Source organism: Mustela lutreola, chromosome 16 (genome assembly GCF_030435805.1).
Source record: "Mustela lutreola isolate mMusLut2 chromosome 16, mMusLut2.pri, whole genome shotgun sequence".
Classification (NCBI taxonomy): Eukaryota; Metazoa; Chordata; class Mammalia; order Carnivora; family Mustelidae; genus Mustela; species Mustela lutreola.
The window spans coordinates 19,201,853-19,216,089 of record NC_081305.1 but is presented as its reverse complement, the minus strand read 5'-3'; the positions used below and the strand labels follow the sequence as shown (position 1 = coordinate 19,216,089).

General features: G+C 49.3%; 1 long non-coding RNA gene across 1 annotated transcript in view; it reads right to left on the bottom strand.

Annotated features, from left to right (window-relative positions):
- LOC131818453 (uncharacterized) overlaps positions 1-14,237 on the bottom strand; it is a 61,894-nt gene that overhangs the window by 31,894 nt on the left and 15,763 nt on the right. Inside the window, exon 2 of the long non-coding RNA XR_009348830.1 lies at positions 11,543-11,696. This is a non-coding gene — a long non-coding RNA (uncharacterized LOC131818453). The remainder of the gene's footprint in view (positions 1-11,542; positions 11,697-14,237) is intronic.

Genomic DNA, 14,237 nt, shown 5'->3' with positions numbered 1-14,237 from the left:
CTTTGGGAAATTAATTAAAACTTTGGCTCAGTTTTATGTGAGGCTTAAAAGGCTGTCACTGCTGCCCACCCCCAGGACACTTAGTGAATACTGAAATTCTCGCTGAAGTGGCAGGTGGTTTCTGTTTTGATAGAAGGCTTCCATGACGGAGCGCTCACTACCCACTGAATCACGTCCTGCACATTTGGGCATCCCAAACAAGGTCCATCCTCAGATCAAAACTGAATTTAGTGCTACATATCAGGAACACAGGGAACCAGTCAATGCCTTTTCACGGGGTCTTCAAATATTCAGACGTTTCCCTACCCCCTCCCCCTCCAGTCTAGCAAGCCTGAGTCATTAGAGTTTCCTTCGGAAGCCTGCATGTTGGGACCCCTCCCCATTGTGGGCCTTTTCCCCTGTCTCCCCCTGGTGCTCACATCCCTTGCCTTTGCAGGGCGGCCCCTCACTCTTTCTCCAGCTCACAGGGATTGAGGAGAACAGTTCTTGAACTCACTTTAACTGATACAGTGTAGATGGCCCATAGCCACATGCTGGGGAGAGTGGTTGTTCCAGAACTGAGCTCACCTACCACCTTTGCAGCCAGACTCTCCTGATTCTTGGCCCTGCTCCAACCCTCAGCAACTGTGTGACTTTGGGCATGTTCCTGAACCTCTCTGAGCCACCAAGTTTGTAGGAAGAATGAAGGCCCTAGATACTGTCCAGACCACCCCGGGGGTGGACATCTGGAGATGAATTTTTCACCTAGGCAATTTCAGGACAACATGGAAAAAAACACATCATTCAATGCCCCCCTTAGATCGTACAGGGAAAAACTTTGTGGTTGTAGGGTTCCAGATGAAGCCCCCAGGGTTTCTGATGTGCCCACAGAGTGCTGTATGGTGGGGAAGAGTATGATGGTGAGCTCACCAGAAAGGACTGGTGTGCTCAGACCTGCTTATCTAGAGCACCCCCATCAGGGACAAAGGGGCTGTGAGTCAGACATGCCTGATAAGTAGGGAGGCTTCAGGCATGGCTGGTTCCAGGTACCCACTCTGCTCTGCTTCTGAGCAGTTGAGCCACATATGCATGTCTACACAGATACCCTTTTCAGGAGAAAACTCCCAGATCCACGACCTCAAGACCTGGGATCAATTCTGGAAATGGAACAAATAAAAGTCCCAAAACATAACAGAACCGAAGAAAGCAGACCTTGGTTTAGCATTCCAAAATAAATGGCATTTTGCATGCTGCTGTGATCTGGTCAGAAATGAACATGTTTGTAAAGTTTGAGTACAACGTAATTTGGGGAGAGGAATGAAAGAATGACGGGAACCACTCTCGCAGCTCTGATGATGGGTCCTCCCACTCCCACCGTCTCCGGTTCTGACCCAGCGGCACATGACAGCCACCATAGGTGCAGCTCAGAGGGAAAACAGAGGTTCTAGTGGCTTCCCTGCTCTCCAGGAAGCCACCAGGCCCACAATTCAGGTGACACGGGGAAAAGGCATGTGAGGAGGGCAGCCAGCTGCCTCATTTTCATGAACTCGGAGCCTCTGCATGGAGCTCGTGAGATGTCAGTGAACAAAGGTGTTAAAATGCCTCTCAAACTTCATTTCCAGGCTGGATTACCATTTTCTCTCCCTACTGCTTTTATGGTTGATAATGCTACTGAGATGCCTGTTTTCTTCTTGTCTGTGCTCGCCTTGTCTGCGTCTGGGTATCTCGAGTCCAGAAGATGGCAGATGCAGGTCCCAGTACATCCTGCTCTACTGAACCCCCCATGCCTTCGCATGGCTCTTCCTTCCCCCCAGAAGGCCTCCCTCTGCCCTGTCCATCGCGTAAATCCTTATATTTTGAAACCCATTTCAAAGGGATTGAAATGGACTAACCCAGGAGCCATCCACTTCTGACAGTTACCCCTCGTAGCCTGTTACGAGCTCCCACGGCATTTCCTTCTGGGGTCCTTCCCCTCTCACTCCATCCCCACCGCCCTGCGGGGGGGGGGGGGGGGGCTCATCACCTCTCCCCAGATACGGCTTACCTGTATATACCAAGCACTGGACCAAGTATGTCACAAGCATTCCGTCCCTCAGCCACCCCCGCCCCGAGATGGGTCAACCGTGGGTGCGTAGATCCGCCACTCACTTGTTCCAGGACCTGGAGCAATTTGCTCCCTCCCTCCTTGGCTTCAGGTTTCTCATGTATAAAAGCTGGGGAGACACTGCCGTTAAGGCCCCCTTGTAGTTCTAAAACTTGGCATACTTCACAGTTTCTTCCTTTAAAAAAAAAAAAAAAAATGCCCCAAGTGGGCGGGTGTTTTCAGTCTTATGTTTGGAACTGAGAACATTTCAAGAAGAGTGCTGACCAGATGGACTCATGAGCTCTCCCAGCAGGGCCTCCAGAAAGCAGACTGGAACTAACAGGCTCTTCCAAGAGCGTGCTACAACTGAATTTACAAAATAACTTTCTACGCCTGCACTCCTGAGAGACGAAAGGACGCGGGGCCTTCGAGATAACCACACCCAGGTGAGAAAATGTCTCTGCCACCTATGAGGACCACCTTCTGGAGTCTCCTGGGCCTCAGTTTCCTCCCCTATAAAATGGGGATAAAAGTAAACTACTGCAGAGGACTGTGGGGAGAAATAAAACCCAAGGTGTCTGCAAAGTGCTTGGCACTCGGCACAGGCCCTTGTGACTACCAGCAGCTACCGCTCTCATTGTCACTGTTAGCAAAGCCACAACATCAGGGGTGGGTGCAAGGAGGCTCCAGCCCACACAAAGCCTCTTTGGTAATGAAATCACCTTGGGACAGACCACAGACAGTTACCTATTGGATAGCATGGGCAGACCCTGTTGCTGAAAGCCAGACCCACTGGGAGTTTTAATTTAAGGAAGACCCAAGGAGCTCACCCATTTTTTGTACTCACAGCTTGAGGGAATCCTAACACCCAGGCCTGACCCTGGGGGCAGCCGATGGCCTTCCTTCCTTGAAGGTGTCCATACGGAGACAACACGACCCTTTCTGACAAGCAGGGAAAGGTAAATATCCGTGGCGGGCAGGCCACATCCTGATTTACAGAAGCAGAGAAGCCAGGAGGGTGCGGGAAAGTGGGATGGATGCTACAGGGCCTGGGGTACCCCATGGAGACCAGGACCCCTTACGACCTCAGAAGAGCACTTGCCCCAAGAAAAACACAAGAAAGTGGCAAAGCAACCCGACAGATGAGTCGAAGCTACCCCAGCCCAATGACACTCCCAGGACTGTGCCAGCCCATCTATGCTCTCGGAAGAGCTTCTCTTCCCTTTTCTTTTACAAAACTACAGTTGTAACAGCAGGATTCAAACTGTTTGAAGTCAGCTTGTTTACTGAACAAAGGTCTAGGTTTGGGAATTCCTGGACACCGTGAATAAAGGAGGAGGCGGTGTTTTTATTGCAAAGCCTTGGTGAAGAATAGGAGCTTCGCTACGGGGCCGGGGGCTGGCAGCCTGGTGGCACAGGCCTGGTGGCCCAGGCAGCCTTCAGAGACAACAAGACCTGACTCCACCCCAAGCCAGGAAACTGGTACCTCTGTGTATGGGACATAGTGCAGATAAATCAACTCAACCTGGCACTCCTGACGTGGGCTGATAAGAACAGTGACAGCCTTCCCCACCCCATAATATGACAGCAATACGCCAACCTCATAGGGCCACTGCAAAGAGCACATACGTCAGCTTCTGTGAAATGCTGCTGAGCTCGTGTCTGGCCCCTCCCAGACTGTGACAAGCACATGTGCTAATATCGGGCTGCGTGCGACACCTGACATCACCACGTAAGTGGGAAGCTCACTCAAGCTCAGCGGCGTAAAGGAGAGGTCCCTATCTGGGCCCAGTGTCTTGCCTGTGAACCAGGATAATAACTGTCCTGACCCCGGATTGCCCTTCTGAACCTCGGCGACACACGTTCTGGGAAGCTGAGCACATGCACAGCACTCCGTGGCTCTCACGGCCCATCCTACAAGTGCCCCATCCTAGAGAAGATTGGTTGAGTGACTGCCAAAGGTCACCCGCTGGTAAACAGAATACCCAAGATTGGAGCCTCAGATGGTCTCTTCTCCACAGTCTGTATTTTCCCTCTTCAACCACCGGTCGCTTCTCCCGTGAGGGCTTCAGCCCTCAGGCCATATCAAGGTCTTTGAGGTTGGACTCCAACCAACCTCTCCGACCCTACTGCCACTTGTCCTCTGCTCCTCGAACAGGCACTATGCGTCCTCACCCTGGGGCCCTGAGTCGAGTTCTGCAGGTGCCTCTTCCAGAGCCTGGTCCAGACGCCCATGATCTGCCTGCAGGACGTGCTTCTCCCTCCGCTGAGGTCCCCTGTCTGTTATTTCGGCGTTTCAGATCCTCCTGCATCTTGCTTCCAGGAGCATCCATACTGCTGGACTGTGTGGGCTCTTAGCCCTGGACTCTGTGCTCATTCCCGTTTTGGCCATGGCCTTCACGCATGCAACCTAATGTTTCCCGGCTTTCGGGGGCAGGGAGGGAAACAGGTCACATGTTGACATTTGATTCATAGGAGATATCGCAGACATAGTTAACATGGTTAATTTTCCGAGCGATCCGGCTGCGAAGTGTTTGGCAAACTGTCCGTGATGAGTGTTTGACAGCCAGTCATGCTGGAAATTTGGGGCAGCAGATGGGTGTGGCTGGCAGCATACGGCTGAGTGTAGGTTCGGTGTTTATGCATTTTTACAAACTATGACTTTATATTTAAGCGTAAAGAACGGAAGGAATTCGAAATTAAGTTGTGCACTTTGAGGAGTTGTGTTCATGCTTTTAAACGAGAAGCAAGTTGAGCGTTGCAGGCTGGGCCGGGGCGGGGGTGGCCATGGTGGTGAGCGGTGGGGCCTCGGGTTCTGGACCCACAACTGCCACCACCTGGGATGTGATCTTAGGCCAGGGAGTCCCTCTTTCAGAGTCTCTATTTTCTCAGCTGTCAAGTAAGGAAGTCACACTAGACTATGTTTGATGTTGAATGCCCGTTCAGTGGGGTTTAGATGCTGCTATTGGTCCTCTAGGACCATCGGGGAGGGAAAAAGCTTTGAGCACTCTTGGCCCTAGAACGACCTCTGTTGCTGACCAGGGGCCTAAATGTGATGGCCTGAGTCCCTGCATTTGCTGGTTCCCTTTGACAGATTCCAAACTATCTCTCCTATAAGGAACACACTGACCCACAGGATCTGGGCTTTGAGGAAACAGATCAGATTCCATTTGTTTTGTGGAAATATATCCGGGCCTTCGCTATCTGGTAACCCCCAGGATGATGAGTAAAACTTGGCTCTTGGAAATCAGCCTGTCTGACAACTGCCTTGTTTTTGGTTGGAGAAAGTGAGGCCAAGGAAGGCAAGTGACTTACCCAAGGTCATAACAGGCAGCAGGATAAAGCTGAGGCAAAGATCCTATCAGTTAGGGAGTTCAGGGACTCCCTAACTGCCCACACTGTGTTGTGGAACTTCATGTAGGTGTGGCTGGGGTTGGGGAGAGATCCTGAGCCCTCTTAGGAGGAGGGGGTTGGATACAGAGCCAGGGGAACCCTTCATCCTGTCTCTCCTGAGGTCAAGCAGGTCAGAGCTGGAGGGCACTGGAGGATGTCTAGCCATCTGCTCTTCATACTGGAAGGAGCAGGCTGTGAGCCAGGAGCAGAAAAATCGTAACCCCAGTGATATTTGGAGGTGGGGGCCCTTTGGGAGGTAAGAAGGGCCAGCTGAGGTCATGAAGGTATGACCAGCATGATGAGAGTAATGCTCTTCTAAAAAGAGGAGGGGACACGGATCTTGTTCTCTGCTCTCCACCTCTTGAGGACACAACAAGATGGCAGCTATCTGCAAACCAAGACAAGTGTTCTCTCCAGATACTGGATCCGCCAGCACCTTGATTTTGGACTTCCAGCCTCTAGAATGGTGAGCAATCAATGTTTGCTATTTAAGTCAACAAGTCTGTGGTCATTTGTCATAGCAGCCTGAGCTAAAACATTAACTTCATACAACCTTTTCACTCCATAAAAGAATAGACCAAAACCCAGACTAGGTAAGTGCCTTTGTCAAAGCCACACAGGACCCAGAACAGTCAGCTGAACCATAAGTTTGTCTTTCTGCCCCACACCCTTTCTAGAGGGTCAGGAAATTCTACACCCTTATGGGCCCATCCAGAAAAGGCCAGAGCCAAGGCACGTATCTGCCAAGGCACTAGAATGCTTGAGTCAGGAGGGCTTGAAAGATTTCCTGTTTTTAAAAAACTGAAATCGAAAAGCGCTGTCATTTTCTTTAAATACATTCTTTTGAATAAAACATCTATTCTTGATGCCAGCAGCAAGCTTCGAAACATGTTCAAGATGACATGATTGATAACAAGAAGGCTTCTTCAAGATGTTTCTAATTTCATCTTCCTGGTTAAAGAATGCGAACTTTCTAACATGATGTATGGTCTAATAAGAAGGTGTGCTCGAACTGAAGTTATTTATTTATGCTTCCATCTTTGACAGATGAATATTAACTACTGAGAAAATTGTAAAGCCAATTAGTAAAAGCTGAATAATGTCCACATGAGAATATGAGCACAGAAATACTAGTTATTTCGCATCCCAACACAGAGCCACAGACACTCCCTGCCTTCCTGTGAGAGGCTGTGGCCAGGCTGGGCGAGGTGGCTCCTCCCCTGCAGTGGGCTCTCCAATAAGCCTTGAAGATGGCCTAATGGGAGAGTGGATTCTGCGATGGCCAAGGGAAAGACAGCCCTGCTCCCGAATTCCCTCCATGTAACAGGACCTGTAGGAAAATCGCCTTCCTGCTGGTGCTGCTACTCAGCCACTGACTTGTTCCCAGGAGCTGTGCATACTACAAATCTTTATTGAGCACGTACTATGTGCCAGGCACCAGAAATACGAAACCAGCACGGTCCCTGCCCTCAGGGGGCTTCCAGTCCAGAAGGCAGTATTGCACTACTGGGGGCCCTGTGAGTGAGCACATACACTGGGACAATGTGCCCCCCCCCTTTGAGTCAGCTTCATTGCTGAAGCTGAGAGAGGGAGGGGGAGGGGCTGGCGGCAGCTTCCAGAATTAACAAAAGGTTAATTTACCCAGCACATGCTGCCAATGTTGTGTTCTGCTTCTAGAAATGAAGAACAAACAACCTGAGATTTCACTTGAAGGCTGTAAATTATTCTTTCCCCCAGCACCCTGGGCACCAATCTGTCATCTTGCGTTTCAGAACCCATCACTAATTTTTAATAATTTCTTCAAAACTACTTGCTCCGTATTAATATGACAATACCATGATGCGACTCAAGAGAGCAGTGGCCTTTGAGAAGGATGTCCTCTCCTTCAGCCACCTCCTCAGTGCCCTGCATATTTAGCCAATGATCAGATCTGCCCACAGACTGACCTGCATGTTTTTTTTGTCCACTGCAAGTACCCTGTGTTTAAAGGAAAAGCCCTCTCTCCAACCTGAACCAGCCACGGTAATTAAAAACCCAGCAGGGCTATCATTCCCCTTTATCCCCCGAGTCCCCGTGCCTTGCCTGGGCAGTATGGGAATGCATTTGCCATGGTGACTCACCCGCCACCCGAAGGCCCCAGGAGCTACAGCGGACTGCCAGAAGGAACAGAGATCAGACCTGGGGTGGCAGCATCCTAGCCCACCTGAGCTGAGAGGAACCTTGGGGATATTCCCATCTTCCTCCTTGATTTTTTTTTCCTTTTCCAGAGAAGGAAAGTGCCTCCATCTACAGAGGAATGTCACACACACAGGAGTGTTAGGCCTGGGGCATGAACCCCCCCCTGCTCTTGGCCACTAGGTCGTTCTGACCGAAGCACATGCTGTCCTACATGGGGGTTTGTGTGGGTGTGTACCTCCTCATCCCAGTTCAGTATCCTGGGATCTGGCACCCTAAACAAACTGCAGAATTCCTGGGAACTCTTGAAGAACCTGGCCCCATGTGTACGATGGGAAACATTAGCAACTGTGGATGGGACATTCACACGTGTGGTTATGGATAGCCATTTCAAGACCCCCTCTGGACTAAGGTCTCTGGTGTTCCAGAGAAGAGTCCACAGAATTTAAATTCCTCCCCTAACATAAGTACAGAATTTGCAATGTTACAAAGTGCTTTCCTTGACCAAATTAATTAGCTTCTCTACATCCTCACCTAAAGAAATGCGAGAGGTCTAAGTACCCGGTTTCAGCCCCCAGAATCCAACCTTAAGTTTAATGCAAACATTGTTCTTCATTACTCAGTGGGGTCTTCTCTGAGAGGAAGTTCATTGTAATAGGATTTGGAAAAACCCGCAGAATAATATTAAAACCATAAACTATATGGAAGTACATATGACGGCAGGCGGAGGGGTAAGTCAGGAACTCTGAGAAGTTATTATCATGCTCCAAATGTAGTGTCAAAGCATCTAACTACAACTCCCAATGTTAACTCTCAGTGTTTAGGCATCTTTATTTCCTGTCAGGAAAACAGTTATCTCTTGTCAAGTCGGACCGCCTGAGTATCCATCTTACATCAAAGACAACAAACACATGTAATTTTATATGTTCCTGAATCCCATCATTTTAGTACAAAAGGACTTCAAATTCAAATTAATACACTTGTTCCGAATGCCAGTTTTGAAAACCTCAGCAGAGCAGTCAAGGAAGAACATTACATGACACCCAAGACTCGTCCTGCGTTTTTTTGTTGTTGTTGTTTGTTTGTTTGATTGGTTTTTTTTTTTTTTTTTTTTTTGGTAAGACTGAAAGGGAGAGAAAAAGTAATGTTTATCATTATAAATCACTTCCGAAAGTATAGAATTCTCCCTTTCATCATCATAATTTGGTGATCAGTTCCATTAACATGTTATTATCTGTTAGTGGGAAGTGAGACTTTATTTTTATTTTTTTTATTTGTCATGAAACTTGCAAAGAAATATGCCAAATATACCAACTGCACCTAAGTTCTTGGCATCATGCGGGTCTCCAGATTTGAGCTTTGGTGGCCCACCGGGACCAAAGAAATGCGGCGAAGAGGAAATGAGTCAGACAGAGAAGGAGAAATATTGTATGTTCTCACTTATGTGTAGAATCTGAAAAAGGCAAATTCATAGAAACAGAGTAGAATGATGGTTTCCCGGGGCTACAGAGCAGGGGAAGAGGGGAGATGCTGGTCCAAGGGAACAAACTTCCAGTTAGAAGACAAGTAAGTTCTGGGGATCTAGTGTACAGTGTGACAATTATAGTGAGCAACACTGAATCATGCACTTGAAAGTTTCTAAGACTGTAGCTCTTCAATGTTTTCATCACAAGAAGAAACAGTACTTATGTAAGGTGATGGAGGCATTCCCTAACCCTACTGTGGTGATTACTTCCCAACATATAAATATGTCAGATCATTTTGTACACTGTAAACTTACACAGTATAACATGTCAGTTGTGTCTCGGTAAAGCTTCAGAGTGGGGAGATTTTTTTTTTTTAAAGGAAGAGATTATACAGAGTTGAGTATCAGATGAAAAGGCTAAGGAAAGTTCCATGGAGGCAATGAACTTGGAGAACTTACTTCTCCTCATTCCGTCACTAACTGGTCCTCTAACTTGTAGGAACTTACGTAATACCTTACTGTGATTCCTACTCCTCCTTTGCAAAGCCAGGGTAGTGGTGTCATACCCTTCACAGCGCTGTGGAACTAAATGGCTGGAAAACATTCACCGACAGCCTGGATTATAGTAAGTGCTCAATAAATGCAAGCTGTTTGTCCATTTATCACTTCTGAACACCTGAGAAGCCCTTCCCTTCTATATTTTCATCTCTCTTTGACATCTTCTCCTTTTGCCTTTCAAACATGAAAGTTACCAAAGTTCACGAGATTGTTAGATCAAAAATCTACGTGCATTATTGATTCTACTATTGATTCCAAATTGCCCTTCAAAAATACTAGTGTATTTTGCATTTGGTATACACAATGCTGACAAGAGAAACCAGTAAGTAATTTCAAGACCATGAAAAAGTCATTAAGTGTGTGTGAGCTTTCAGTTTGTTATTTATTTTCAATGAAAGAAAAGACCATCATCTTGATAGCTATGAGAAGTGTTTCTGCGTAAGTGGAAATAAATTATTCTTGCTCACTCAACTCAAAAACATAGAAGAAATGGGGTGACGATACCAATGCCCCCCACATGCACATACACCTGACCTTGCCTATGTTCTCCTGAAAAACAAAAAGCATCAAACCGAGCCCCAGCATCGACCCTTGCCATCTCGTTGAGCTGGTCTCCCCTTCCCTTCTCCCCTCATCTCCCAGTTCAGAAGAGGCTCTCAATATACCACAGACCAGTCACTCCAGTGTGTCTGGACTCGAGCCTCTGATCGGCCTTCAATTTTTCACACGTCCGGTCCTCCCTCCCTGGACCATGCCTCCTGCACCTGCCACCTCCCCCTCACGCCCTGAGAGATCCTGTCAGCACAAAAGCCCACTCCTGAGTCTCTGATCTGGAAACAAGAACCCTCTCTCCTGACCCCCCACACTCAACTTCCTTCACCCAGGAGGTTTCCTCCCACGGGGTCTGCTCCTAACCTTCTCTTAGCAGCTCACTCCACGGGGGTTTCTGCATCCACACCTCCTTAGGAGACTGGCCCCTGGAAGTTATGAGGAACCTCTCCTAGGCTCCGATTAGAGAGCTGGCATGCTCAGGGTTCCGCCCTCAGGCCCACTGGCAGACCTCGTCGGCTCTCCCTCCCACTCCCTCACACCTGGGCACGCAGACCCAGGCAGGCTTCAACCACAAGCACCTGCAACCGAGCATGAGGCCCTTCCCGATCACCGGCATGTGCTCAGCTAACACAGGCACCAGACGCCTGGGGACTCCGTACCTCCTGGTAGCAGCCCTCACCCCTCGACTGTCAGGACTTGGGAGATAAATATCCCAGCTCACTCACCTTCTGTTGGGGATAAACTCGAGGAATGTTCTACAAGATCTACCAGAACCCCCATGCCAGGTTGAGCTCCAGTATGATTACTTAATGCTCCCTTAGTCAGGAAGACTGAGTTGTATCCCCTCCAAATGTCTCTGTTAAAGACCTCATACTCCTCACTCCCCCGAACCCCGCTATGGGAGGCCACAGTGAGGAGGTCACCATCTGCAAGCCAGGAAGACAACCTTCACCACAAACTGACCATGCTGGCCCCCTGGTCCCAGTCCAGGGGGAGTAAACTGTGGATGTTCAAGCCCGCCAGTCTACGGTATGAATCCAGGGGTTCTGTGATTAGAATTAACAGACACCAAAGCCAGCTGATTAATGGAGAGGTCCAGGCCGGAGACAGAAACCCAGGAGGCCTCAGCCTCTGACCAAGTTGGTAACCAAAAGGGGGATAAGACACTACGTATCTCACAGGTGGCTACGAAGATTGAAATAGATACTTCATGTCGGCGGCAGAAACTAAGCTAAGATGAGAGAACTCACTTGCCTGGCATTTTTCTACCATTAAAGGTTGTTTTTATAAGATTTACAGACCCAGTAATAAAGGAGGAAGGTGAAGTCTAACTGTACCTTGATATTCAATTAGACAGAAGGGCACCGATAAGCCTTCGAAATGCCAACGCCCATGAGCTCTCTTCAGTCGGAGTTTGGGGCCGCTTCTTCATCTCACGCTGGGGGCCGGTCTCCAGAACTCGTTTCCCTGGAATGATGCTCTCCGGGCTTCCTAACAGAAGGCAAAAGGGAGAGTGACTGGGGTTGATCCCCTAGAGGCAGAGCCTGTGGCAGGACGGAGGCACGTGGAGTCAGTGAGGACAGCTGCACAGGGCAGGGGAGGGACCACGAAGGATGTGACCTCAAGCAGAGACGAGCCTCACCTCTGGGGAAGCTCTGGAGCACAAATTGCACCAAAAGTTGGTCCCAGTTGGCAGAAGACCCGCCGCGCACGCTCCCCTTCGTCCGGTCAAGGGAGCGGACAGCCGGGACAGTTGCACGGAGACAGGCCGTCTCACGGAGAGCAATTCTGCAGGGAAGGGGCAGCCGTGAGTCATCAGCCTCCAAAGCTCCCAGCAGCAGGAAGGTGGCTGCACCTGCCCCTCCGAAAGGGGATCTGGGGAGAGGCCCAGGTCGGTCCACCACGGACCGATGGAAGAAAGGGAGGACGGTTGTCGTTATCTGATGGCCTGAGAGGAGCGCTAGAAGCCTTCATTCTCATTGCGGCAACCTTCCCGAAAACCCTGCAGGGTCAGTGGGTGGGCATTACTCGTTCCAGCTTAGTGACGAGGAAAACAGGGAGAGTTCGCCCGAAATTTCGAAGGAACAGTGAAGGGACCCCCAACCCCCAGAAACAACCGACCAATACGAGAAAACTGTCCGATTAGTCCCTTTAAAAGACCAGCCCACAGGTCCCAGAAGGACCTCAAAACCCTAATTCTAGGATTAGGGAGAAGGCGTCAGACCTCAATTTCCTGTACTAGTCAAACTTTCCAGGCCTCAAGTTCCAAGTCTGTCAAATGGACGTGGCGTGAACTGACCGTGGTAGAGGAATGGCCTCCAAGGATGTCTACTCTCAGGCACCTGTGAACAGTACCTTACACGTGATGTAATTAAGAGTCTCGAGGCAGAGATTATTCTGGACTATCTGGTGAATCCTTAATGTAATCTCAAATGTCCTTAGAGAAGCAGAGAGACATCTGCAACAGAAGAAAGAGCGTGTGACAACAGAAGCAGATTCAGAGAAAGAAGATACCAAATCTCTGTCTTGAAAGATGAAGAAAGGGCCCACGAGTCAGAGTACAGCGGCCCCCAGAAGCAGCAGAGGCAGGGAAATGGACTTTCCTGGAGCCTCTAGAAGGAACTGGCCAGCACTTCGATTTAGCCCCTTAAGATTCTCTTTGAATTATTTCAAGCTACTGAAACAATTGTGACAGTTTGTTATGTGTTACACTGGACAACAGTTCACCCTTGAGAAAATCATGAAACTGCCTCCCACACTAATGTTCTCTGCAGGCCTGGTGAGGGGCCAGGAGCAAGGGGAGGTTGTAATTCCAGGTCCCCACACCCACAGGTGCCAGAGTCCACTGGTCTTGGAGGGATTCCTGAGTGTTTCCAGGGTACAAACCCCCTCCCCCCTCAGCCAGGAGCCGGGCAGGAGAAGGAGTTTAGAGATGCCTGTGGATTGAATTCTGGGTGTTTGTAAATCGGGCAGCCTGGCTATGAATAAAATTAGGTTTGAAGCGGGCCAGCAACAGGAGCTGGGCACCTACGGGAGGAGAGGCAGGCCTGCAGAATGAATGAGTGTGGTCCCAATGAACACGGCCAGCAACACTCGGGGCCCCAGCTGAGAGCAGGAAAAGGGGCCGAGGAAGGGGAGATGTCCACCCACCTCTGCCACCAATGTGCCCTGTGACTTTAGACAAGTCTCCCCATCCTGCTCTCCAGGCCCCCATCTCCCAGTCCATGACAGAAGGTATGTGAGCTGCGTAATGCCCAGGGAACCGGCCTTCTCTGATGCTGGGCTGCCCCACATTCTGGTCAGGCCTGCAGCTAGCCAGGCTGACCCCTGGGGACACTCAGGATTTATTGGCTCACAGAGCTTAAGGCTCAGGGAGAACAAGTCCTAGGACCTCCAAGAGATAGGCGCAAGAAGCAAGACGGAAATGCACTGTCAAAATATTTTATCTAAAGACAGACCCATGCGGCCTACAAAATGTGTGTTGCACACGTACCTAAACCAAAAAAAAAAAAAAAAAAAAACAGAATGGCACATGCCATATACACATACAGAAATAGGAGCAACCGTTGTCATCAGAATTGCAAGGGGATTAAAAAGGGGATTGCAAGGGGATTAAAAAGGGGCCCGGGGCTCTGGAGCTTCTCCATGACAGCGCTGCCCAAGGATCTTCCAAAACTCCCTCTCGACCATCTGGGAAGAAAGAGACCTCTTAAGCAGTGTGGAGGGAAAGGGGTGTGTTATCTGCATCTATAGTAACCCCCAGTGGCCAGCTGGGGAGCTGAATTTGGAGAAGAAAATACCTGTTCAAGGTTAGGAAGCGACAAAGTCACTGAAATAGGATTCAACATCAGGACTACAGACCCCAAACCTCAAGCTTTTAGCCACCAGGCAAACTGCAGAGATGAATTCAGACAGTGTTCCCCGTAGTAGAACAATCTGGGTCATTGGCAGAAAGTTCCAGAGGTTGTGGCCAAAGCTTTGGAATGGTCATGGTAAGGAAGTCATCGTACCCACCCCCAAACCAAATGTGCA